Consider the following 8,334-nt stretch of genomic DNA (forward strand, 5'->3'; position numbering starts at 1 on the left):
ATTTATTCCTGCCTTGGAGAGTGATGTTGACCCAGTCCAATGAGGGCAGCCTGTCCCAGAGCATGGCAGGTGGACGCCTGGTGTCCACTGGGAGTTTTTGGGTGGAAAGAGAGATGATTTTAGACAGCGCACGGCAAGGTGTTAAGCAAAACCTGCACTCCTATAATGAGAAAGTTATTCCCGCTTCAGTGATCCTGCAATCTTTCTGATTCCTTCGGAAATCAGAGAGGGCTCTCCATGTGGTGCGAATATGCCTTCAACACCTGTATCTCTCGCTGTCTCCCCCCTGCACCCCCAACATCTCTTGCGTAAGGAAATCAATGTAAGAATCAGAGCGTTCAGCAGACAAAAATACCCTCGTAGAATGTAACACGTTGTTCTCGTTACCTCTATTTATGACCATCTCTTATTCACAGCAAGCGATAACACCAGCTTTCCATTTCCGTCCCACTGGCGGGGCGTTGTGCAAAGCAAATACCTTACGTGCCTCACGCCCACTTCCACGCCCCTTTGCAGTTAGGCGGGGCCGCGGGACAGCTCATCACCAGCAAAACGCGAGCAGAAACAACTGACCTCCCTTCTGGGCTCAGAACTCCTAAGCCAGTGTGCAGGCCTCCTGCCTCTCTCTCTCCTGCCTCCGTGACCCTGGATGCCACAGTCGGGGAGGAAAGACGTTCCCTCCGCCCTCCTTGGTTCAATAGCTGAGTCTACAAAGTAAACTGACAGCAGGCAGATGAACGGAAGTAAAGGCATACACATGTGTTCATTTTAAATAGTACGTGCACGGGGCATCACAAGAAAAAACATGAATACCCCCGCCTCAATGAGAGTTCATGTGCCATCTTAACAGGGGAAGCGGGGGAAGGGCAACTCAGGGGAGAGTCAGTGATATTTAGGAAAGATGAATGAATGGGCCTTTGGAAGAACAGACGGGAGACGTGATCGTTTGTGACCCAGTTTGCCTGGGTGTGGTGTTCGCATCCAGTCTCCTCTCCTGCGATTAGAATCGAGCTTTCCTGGCTCTCGGGAAGGAGGGTTAGGATAACTGAGTCCTTCTGGAACCTAGGTCGTTAGGCAAATAAAGAGAATTCAGAGTAAGCCTGGTCTGTCCCCGCATTTGCTGTTTTTCAAAGGCCTTCAACTCAAAATCAATATACCAAAGCGGCACATGGTGGGGTAGCATGTCCTGAATGTCTTCACCACATCTTGAGGCGGTGGCATTACAAAATGGAGGGAGCCTGGATGTCAGGGCCATTGGCTAAGACTCCCCTTCAAGGAAAGCGGCCCTGCACAGTCGTTGGACTCACGTTGGATGTCACGCAAATGAAAAATAAACCTTTGCTCTGCTAAAGCCTTTGAGATACCAGGGTTTATTATTTCAGCAAAGCCCATCCTCTCCTGGCTCACACAATGATTGAAAAAAGTTTTTAATCATAAAAGGAAGGCACTCAAAGAAAATGTCGACTAAATAATGGTCGAGGGTGTAACAAAAATTGGAAAAGTGTTATTCAAATGCCACGTTAGTGTTGTGCGGTCTTCGAGCTGATCTTCCAGAAGAGGAGAAAGCCAAGGCTTGGGGGCCCTCACTAGGCCCCCTGAGAGACCAGGACCAGGCTGCGGTCAAGTGCAGCCTCGGGCTGCGAAACACAACTAAGGGAAGGAGTTTCAGGCATCACATCTGAGCCTCCCGAGTCCTTGGAAGCTGGCTGGATTCACCACCTTTAACAAGAGGAAGTAGTGTAATTAGAATTAGGGGCTGAGAGATAAGACTTAACATTATCTGCTTTTTCAGGAATAGCGTTATGTGCTCTTCCTTTTCTTTTATGAAGCTTGGCTTCCCTAAGCTCTATGCGTAGTATGAATTGCAGGTGTGAGTCAGTACCAGGTACTTCAAGGCCAAATTTTCCCTTTCCAGCCCTCGTGGTCTGACTCGAAGCCCAAATCATCTGTTCATTCTCATTATACCAGCTATGGAAATGGATGCACGCATATTTTCATCTTGGGGAGGATTTACTGTATTGATCAAATACTATACTTCAAATACTATACTGTTTCGAAGGTGGAAACAAAGCCTATGGGGTTGATTGCTTCCAAATAAATTCCCTTCCCCAAAGAAGGGTCCGGGTGGGATTGATCTTAAGCCTCAGGTAGGTCTGGGACCCAGTGACAACATAAAACACAAAACTAGTCCCACTCCAATACTCGTTTAGCTGTTTGCCTTTGAGCAAGTTGCTTTATCTCTCTGTCCTGTGTTTTCCACGCCCCAAATGGAAGTATTAATGGTTACCTCCACGAGGTAACTAACACTGTTGTGAAAGCAGACGCGGGACGTGGCAGTGCTGTGCAAATTGCATCAGTATCAGCTAATATATTGTGAATTCTCACTACATAACAGACACTATACTGAGCCCTCGACGCGCTTTAAGTAATTTAACCTTCAGAGGAGGCAAATGCAGCAACCATTATGTTACTCCCTTTCACAGACGAGAAGACCATGGCTTAGTTGGAAAGAGTGAGTAACTTCCCAGAAGTTACTACTACGTCACTCCATTACTGAGGGCCGGGATCCGAACTCAAAGTCAGCTGTGTGTGGACTCGGAAACCTCGGCCATCACACTTCCTCGACCCCAGAGAGGATACAGTGCTAGGGAACGCAAAGTGTAGATTGTCATTGGCCCCCTGATGTGATCCTTCGGACTGTCACCCAACGCCAGGTTTTTAATCTATGTCACAGAGGGTTAATGTGAATAATCGGAATAGGGCGGGAGTGGACAGGCGACAGCAAGCACTGCCAGAGAGCACCAGGCTGCTTAGCAACCAGAGAAAACAAGCTGTGCTCTAGAAGGAAGGGAAATGAGCTTCAGGGGTAGGTGGGAGGAAGGAGGGAGAGAGGGGGAGGAATTGGGTCCTGCCAAATCTGGGAGGGTGTGAGCGGCGACGGGGCGTTGGCCCTTGGAAGCGGCCAGAGAATCTTCTGGGGAGGACCTGCCCATGGTCAAGTTGTTTCTGGTGAGGCAAGAAAGGCTCTGCCAGGCGGTTCCCATCCTGGGGTCTCTTTAGCTCTCTCTCCCCAGCCCTGTGGATCCCGTATAGGTGATAGCGGGATTTTTGAAAGTTTAAACTTGAATATTAATTCACTTAACTAATCCGAATACCTTCTCTTTATTGTTGCCTGGTCACTATGCTTATGAAATGGGAGGGCCAAGAAAATGAAAGGGTGTTTAGACTGCCGGTAGGTGGTGAACAGAGAGGCCGGCTTTAAAGGGCCTGGACGGTGTAAGCATGGCCTGGGGATGGGCCCCAGAGAGAACGCAGCTCTCCTAAGCCAGCATTTACTGAGACCCCAAGAGGAGAAAATTCTAGATTCTTAAGAAAGTTCCAGTGAAGCTCCACTCATCCAGGAAAAGAAGTCTGGGCCGTTTCAGACTTCCATCTACAATTTCTGAGAAGGTAAAATGGATACACGCAGGCCTTTTCCTTCAGTGGGGTTTATTTCTGTTCTGTTATACACTTAGAGAGTACAGAGAAGCTCTACCCACCCCCTCCAAACACCTCCGTGAAAATGTTATCGCATTTTAAGTAATCATTATTGTTAATTTGTTAGGGGTGGTTATGTTAAAAAAAAAAAAAAGGAGGGGCATTTTGAAGAAGGATAAAACGATATGCCGTCTCTGGAATATGCTTTAAAATAATTCAACAAAGAATAATAAAGAAAAAGGAAATGATGCAAGTCATTAATAATTGTTAAGCTGAGTGATGAATCCACGAGGCTTGTATTATTCCTACTGACGTACTGGTCCTGTTATTTTTATGTGCGTTTGAGATTTTTCATGAAAAAGAAAATGTGTTCACGGAACGGACTCCAAAAACCTTGCAAATGTGCCCAGGATGTTATTCCTTCGGTGTAAGTAACTTCAAAACATCTGTAAATTCCAGCCAACTCTTCATGCCCCAGATCTCTCTGTGCTTTAACACTTTGTGAAAATTAATCAATCGGATGACATTGCGATTCAATGTGAGGCATTAGGACAACGACGAATTAAGGAAGCGTTTGTTTTTGGAAGACAGCATACAGGCTGGGTACCAGGAAGCTGACACTTGTAGACGTGTGGAAACTACACGGTGGGCTTGGGGGAAGTTGGTGAGAAGGGCTTCTCGGAGGCATTCTCTGGTGGAAATAACAAAGAGCCATGTATGGAAGACCAGGATATCTGGGCACTAGCCTGGTCCCTGCCACTAACTAGCTGTGTGTCTTTGGATAGCTCATTTACGTATACATTCCTCAAACATCGAAAGCACCAGGATAGGGGAAAAGACACAAGTGGCACTATCTGGTGTTGCTTAGCATTTCTTGGGGGGAGGCTGCGGACTACAGAAGCCCCGTTCAGCGCGGCTCAGTATCGAGTGTGCACCGCGGGAAGGCATTACGGAGTTGTAGAGGCTCCAGGAGGAGGCAGACAGAGAGAGAAGAGCGGGGCCCAGGTAGAAAGGGGAGGGAGGGACCACACGTGCAGATTTGGGGAGGTGTGCGTCATATATCTGTGCGCAGGGGCTTTTTAAGGATGTGGCATGGAGAGAAGTAGGCTTGACTGTTGCACTTGACAGTTCATTCAACAAATAATGATCCAGCCCTTAGCACGTACTGGGCAACATGTAAGGGACCGGGACACAGCCGGGAACAAGGTAGAGAAAGTCCCCACCTTGGCAGAAATCACATGGGTGCAGGGGAAGGAAAAAACAATAAAGAGGACAGCTGAAGACGGAGTATGGGAACAAGAGGTGTAGAGAACTGGGGGCTGGGAGAAGCCAAGTGAGAGGCCTGTTGGGGAGGTGAAGGGAGAGGGACCCCCTGTTCTGATTTACACAGAGGGAAGAGCTCTGGGCGGTGCATGTTTCAGTGGGCCTCCTACTAACTGTGCTTGGTGCTTGATCGCGAGTCTTACCGCTGGGTGACACAGGACAAGCCCATGCCCAGGGCTGCCAGTGGTCACCTTGACACATGAAGCGTCATTCCTCATGCTCGTGGCTGGAGTCTCTTTCCATGTGTCCCAGCAGCGTGGCTTCACTCCACCGGGGAGGACAGACCTCACATCACCGGCTGGAGATCCTTCTTATTTTATTTTATTTTATTTTATTTTATTTTTCAACATTTATTCATTTTTGAGAGACAGAGAGAGACAGAGCGTGAGTAGGGGAGGGGCAGAGAGAGAAGGGGACACGGAATCCAAAGCAGGCTCCAGGCTCCGAGCTGTCAGCACAGAGCCCGACGCGGGGCTGGAACCCACAGACCACGAGATCACGACCTGAGCCGAATGCTCAACCGACTGAGCCACCCAGGCGCCGCCCCACCCCACCCCACCCCCGCTTCTTATTTTAAAAGAAGCACCTGATCGTAAAACACACATCGCAAAAAAATTTCACAGTGGAAGAGAGAGCCATCGTGTCCTTTAATTAGCCAAAGAGCCATGTTCTGTTTCCTGGTGCAGGTTGGTTGTACAGCATTTGTAGCTGTTCTGCTCCATTAGCCTAATTTGTTTTCAGATATAAATTAAAGCTGCTGTCCCAAACCCACCGCGCTGCCTTTTCACAGAAACACCCCGTTCTGTGTTTAATGAGTTAGCAGGCTTTGGAGATGCGGAGGATATTTCTTTGATTTAATAGTCGAGCTAAAAAGGAAGAACTGCCCACTGGAGCACAAAAATAATTAAGCAGTGTTATACAGAGTGTCACATGCAAAAGCCACGGGCCTGGGGCAGGTCAAGTGTTTAACTGCTTCTTGATGTGGCATTTGCCATTGCACACTCTGCATCAGAGAGCACGAGGCCACTGGGTACGTCCAACCAGGATCCCACTGCCCCGGGTCATATCTAGGAGTGCTAAAATATCAGGAATCACCCTGAGGTGCCAATAGCCACCTGGGCTGGTGCATGTGGGAGACTAAACCCCCTCCGTTGCTGTTATTGCCAAGGATGGCAGAAAGTCCCCTTCTCCTGACACGTCTTTCTACTTGTCTGTCTGGCTGCCACAATCACTACCACTTTCTGATGGTGGTGATCGTTGAGTTAGGACAATGCCTCCTGACTAGGGATCAGCTGAACTGGCTACATAATTTGTGGGACCCAGTGCAAAATGAAAATGTGGAGCCCCTGGTCCAAAAAGTAGGGGAAAAGTGCAGTTATGGAACTGAAGTATAAAGTTGTTTTTTTTTTTTCCGTCTTCCCCAGTCTCTCCCTCAACGAGTCATGGTATTTTTTATTTGCTCTGTAATGCCTTGCCGAGTAAAGGAAACAAAATTTTTAATTGTTAGTGTGAATTTTGCAATGCCAGTTCTAAAGGCAAATAGAAGCGTATTTAACTCAGGGCACCTGGGTGGCTCAGTCGGCTAAGCCTCTGACTCCTGATTTCAGCTCAGGGCTTGATCTCATGGTTCGTGGGTTCAAGTCCCATATCAGCCTCCATGCTGACAGTGCAGAGCCTGCTTGGGATTCCCTGTCTCCCTCTCTCTCTGTCCCTCCCCTTGCATCTCTCTCTCTCTCTGTCTGTCTGTCTCTCAAAAATAAATAAATAAGCATTAGAAAAAAAAGAACTCTAGAATATAAAATAATAAATAAAATAAAAACGAAGTGTATTTAACTCATCTATGAAATCACCGAAGTTACATAATTTGCATTTCATAGCCTGTGCATGCATATGTATTTTGTTCTTACCAGAAGAGTGTAAATCCTGTGGGAAATAAACTCAGTTTGCTTCTTCTTTTTTTTTTTATTGGTTTAAAAAAAAGCTCCAAATCAATACAGCTTTTATTGCATCTTTAAAATATCACAAATAAGTCTGAAAACTCATCTGGCATCTTGTTATTTCTGTAGCTGGACAACTTAGATCTTATCCATCAGTCTGCTGAACTGTTCCTTTTTCAGAAACATACAAACCATCCCCAAATTTTCCTGGTTTTTTACTGTTGTGGCTTGCTGAATCAAAGCAGCTGAGGTTGCTACAGTTTCAATGTCATTTCCTTCAAGAATTAACTCATCTGTCTGGGCTTGAGATGCTGAACAAACAACACCTGGCCTCAGCCGAGGTCTCTGGATGTATTTTTTTAATGTTTATTTTATTTTATTTTATTTTTTTTCAACATTTATTTATTTTTTGGGACAGAGAGAGACAGAGCATGAATGGGGGAGGGGCAGAGAGAGAGGGAGACACAGAATCGGAAGCAGGCTCCAGGCTCTGAGCCATCAGCCCAGAGCCCGACGCGGGGCTCGAACTCACGGACCGCGAGATCGTGACCTGGCTGCAGTCGGACGCTTAACCGACTGCGCCACCCAGGCGCCCCTAATGTTTATTTTTGAGGGAGAAAAAGAGAGCACTGCAAGCGTGAGTGGCAGAGGGGCAGAGAGAGAGAGCCAGGACAGAGGATCCCAAGCAGGCTTTGTGCTGACAGCAGAGAGCCCCACGAGAGGCTCAGACTCACAAACCCTGAGATCATGACCTGAGCCAAAGTCTGATGCTTAACAAACTGAGGCACCCAGACGCCCCAATTTTTACCCGAGAAATTCTGGATTTCAACAAGAGAACCATTCTCCTGAGTAATGACATTAACAGGGAGATGAGCATACACAGACCTCATCTGGTAAAGGAAGCCCAATGTAGAGTCCTTGACCATGGCCTGTAGGTGACCACAGATAGTGAGAACAGTAGACAGTTCTTTTCCATTTCCACTATTTGTCAACTCAGAGCCTCTTCTTTTTCTTTCCGAGGAGACTGACTTCTACTGAGGAACCCTCCACAGGGTTCTTCGGGGGCCCTTCACAGTAATCGTGGGTCCCTTCAGAGTGCTGTTGACATTTTCTGGAAGGTCAACAGTCTGATTGCTGAGAAGGGACTTCATTCTTGCAATAGATACAGCAAAGAGTAATCTCAACTTGCTTCTTAATCACGCACCTTCTACCAACGCTGTGTGCCTTCAGCTCACTGAGGAATAGGAAAAAAAAAAAAGGGACTCTGGGCTGGCCTGTCTTTCCTTTCCTTCCGTGTCCAAGACAAGTGATTCCTAACACAGTCAACAGTAATTTGTCAGTGTTAGTTTCTTAGTTTTGACAAATGGACCATGGTTGTGTAAGATCTTCACATTAGGTGGAAATAGATGGGAGGAAGTATACGGGCTCTCTCTTCATCATCTTTACAACTTCCAGGCATATCTAAAGTTATTCCAAAATAAAAAGCTTATTAAAAAAAGAAGATATTTTTCGACACACCTTGCCAAGAATTACTAGGTTAAAAAGAAATTAAGGCATTTTAGCAGTGTTTACCTAACTTGCTAGGTCAGATTCACCT

General features: G+C 46.8%; 1 pseudogene; it reads right to left on the minus strand.

Annotated features, from left to right (window-relative positions):
* Window positions 1-6,783: 6,783 nt before the first annotated feature.
* Window positions 6,784-8,334, minus strand: LOC122486457 (annotated as a pseudogene).

This window comes from Prionailurus bengalensis, chromosome A2 (genome assembly GCF_016509475.1).
Source record: "Prionailurus bengalensis isolate Pbe53 chromosome A2, Fcat_Pben_1.1_paternal_pri, whole genome shotgun sequence".
Taxonomy (NCBI): domain Eukaryota; kingdom Metazoa; phylum Chordata; class Mammalia; order Carnivora; family Felidae; genus Prionailurus; species Prionailurus bengalensis.